General features: G+C 44.4%; 1 long non-coding RNA gene across 2 annotated transcripts; it reads right to left on the reverse strand.

The window, feature by feature from the left end:
• Positions 1–102: 102 nt before the first annotated feature.
• LOC112141286 lies at positions 103–2199 on the reverse strand. Of its 2 annotated transcripts, none has more exons than XR_004949492.1 (2): positions 1740–2199; positions 103–1017 (listed from the first exon to the last, which is right to left on the reverse strand). It is a non-coding gene; the product is annotated as an uncharacterized LOC112141286 (long non-coding RNA). The 2 variants fall into 2 exon arrangements; XR_002918347.2 differs by having other exon boundaries at positions 103–1045; positions 1740–2190.
• Between the last annotated feature and the right edge of the window lie 732 nt (positions 2200–2931).

Consider the following 2931-nt stretch of genomic DNA (forward strand, 5'->3'; position numbering starts at 1 on the left):
TTGTCAAATGGGGGGTCCTAGCAGGTTCTAGCGGGGGGTCCTTGCAAATTAAAGATTCAGGACCAGGGGAAGAGCGCCACGCAATAACTAGGGAAGAAAGGATTGTTTTCTACTTGTGTTTTAATTAAACATGCAAATCACAGCAAGCTAGTTACAATCAGAACAAATAAAAATCTTAAAAGTAAAATAGTAAAAGATAAAAGGCTAAAAACTGTCAGGGGGGAACCCAATAAAATCTTGTTCAAGATAACTAAGAGAAGTGTCCATAAAAAGGCAAAGAAGACAGATCTTGCAGGCCGCCACAGTCCAGTCTTTATCCTCCCTTCACGTTTGTCATCCAGTCCCCAGAAGCGTGGCAGGCAGCTCCTCCAAACGTCCACCTGCAACATAAAGGTCTTGCCAGAATCCAAGGTTTTGAGGAGCAGATAAGACTGGCTCGTTGCAGAGTGAGGGGGCCACTGTACAGGACAAGGGTACTCACACACTGGCAGGGCTCCTCACCCTGCCGGTGAGTGTACGTCACAGTCCCTTGTCTCAGAGAGGACTCTGTCTCTGCTGCAACCCCTCCAGCCACAGCGAACCACTGGGTGCCGTCGCCTCCTCCAGTCGCTCTCAGCTGCCCCTTCTCTTCTTCTCACTCCTCACTGCCGGTTCCAGCTTTATAGGCAGGGCTGTCACTTCAGTGATTGAGCACCAGGTGTGTCCAATCTGGGATTCAGTCTCAGAGGTGAAACATACAACACAAAACCCAAACAAAAAACATGCAAATACAACCACAAAAAGAGAAAAATGTTTCACCTCACAACATACACACTTGCCTCATAGCAACAGGGCTTTGGTTCAATTCCCAGATGGGTCACTTCTGTGTGGAGTTTGCATGTTCTTCTCCATGGATGCATCGGTTTTCTCCGGCTTCCTCCATCAGTCCAAAAACTTGTAGATTAATCTAATTGTCCCTTGGTGTAAATGTGGGTCTGTGTGGTTGTCTGTCTCTGTCCCAGAGATCATCCGCATCATCTTCAAAAGAGACGACATCACAGTGAATCTGCAGACAAATACAAATTCATTAGTGTTAAAAAAACGTAAATGTTTTTTAATGTCACAATAAAATATAGGAAAATAACGGTTGTTTCTTTATCCTGAAATTGAGTCTTGGCATCTGGACTTCTTCCTTCAAGAAAGATTTGAAGTCCAGATGCCAAGACTCAATTTTAGGATGTAACCTGGATAAATGAGAAGCTTGACTCAACATTGAGCTTCCATGTTGCTGTATGCAAACCTTCGGTATTGATGCATGTCGCTGGTTTACATGCAGACAAACATTTCCTGAAGACTGAGCTTTACATTGATGTGAACCAGATAAAGAATCTAAATAAAGATTGGTGGCTGTTTACACAGTCACGCTAAGTTAAGAAAAAAAATAAGACGACAATCTTTTGGATAACATGCCCCGAAGTATTTTCAGAAGTATAAGAGGTCTTTAAATCTCCAGAAAGAGACGATAGGTAGATGAACGTAAACGGGTTTCGTGCGAACAAAACTGCATTTCTACACACTCTCTGTGCACAACGTAAAACTCTGAGACTGTTTGTCAGTCACAAATGTATACCCTGTTATCTTAACACTATACGTACATTATTAAAAGACGTGTTACGTCTGAAATAGCATGTACGAAATGCTAGCATAGTCTTTAGCGCTTTTATTTACAAATTCCAATAAAATAAATCTTTTTTACTCACCTTTTGCTCCTTTATGAACACAGTAGCCTCATCTGGTTATCTTAAAGCACGGAAAAAGAAACGTAAAGAGTACAATTTTGTTCGTTTCTCTCCGGTTTGCAGGACTCCGGTGTGCTGCTAGAGCTAGCTGCAGAATGTTGCTCACGGGCCTCCGTAGTTCTGACTGTTTTCTCAGAATTCTGAATTTTTTCTCAGAATTCTGACTTTAAAGTCAGAACCTTGACTGTAAAGTCAGAATTCTGAGATCCAGAAGTCAGAATTTTTCATGGGCTTTTTTTTTTTTTTCAGTGGCCCTAATCCTCTTCCGTAGAGAACCCCCTTCCCGAACAATATAATGTATCCTTTTTTCAAAATGTGAAATAGCTTATAACTTTTTTTTTTTTTTAACTTGTCCTGCCCAACAGCTGAGCCAACAGATGTGGGCTGAGAGCTTCTTTACTGTCACAACAGGGATTTATTGAGTATAAACCCCTGTTGTATTTCATACTAAACTTCATTTATATTGATTATGTTTCATTTTATTTATTTATTTATTTTTCTTTGTTGTTGGACCGGACGGAAAAAAGAAGAGGGTGGGGGAGGGGTGGGGGGTTAGAGGGAGAAGAAGATGGCAACAGAGGGAAGCAACATCATAAAACAACCAGGACTAAGTGATAAACTAGAATGGGCGGGGCCTGTCTACACACACACTCTATAGTTACACACACACACACACACACACACGTGTTGGCCAAAATAGTCTCCACATTTAAACTAAACATAATGTACTCAATTCAACTGTAACAGCAGCTCACACACTCCATCATACAAACCCATTCAGATAAAAACTTTTATTCTGTCACACAAACGGTTAGTGCTAAGGTGAGCTGAGTGTTTATGTTTCGCTGAGGTGGATGGTAATGGAATGTACTCAGGGGGAGAGCGCCCGGCCATCCCCACGCCAAGACCCCCCGCCGGCGCAGCAGCAGCAGCCAAGATCCCCCAACACCCGCCATGGAGCCGCGGAGAGAAACCGCCCGCCGGGCAATCCCGCCAAGCACCTAGTCAAGGGCACGCGGTGCCGCCGCCGAGGCCCCCCATACCCAAGAGCAGGAAGGCACAGAAACACAGAGAGTGCAGGCCCCAGCCCAGCCAGAGGAGCAGCCCCCCCACCCCACCAGGAGGGCTAACGCGGGACCCCAACCCCGGAGGG

The sequence above is a fragment of the Oryzias melastigma genome, linkage group LG17, assembly GCF_002922805.2.
Source record: "Oryzias melastigma strain HK-1 linkage group LG17, ASM292280v2, whole genome shotgun sequence".
Lineage (NCBI taxonomy): Eukaryota > Metazoa > Chordata > Actinopteri > Beloniformes > Adrianichthyidae > Oryzias > Oryzias melastigma.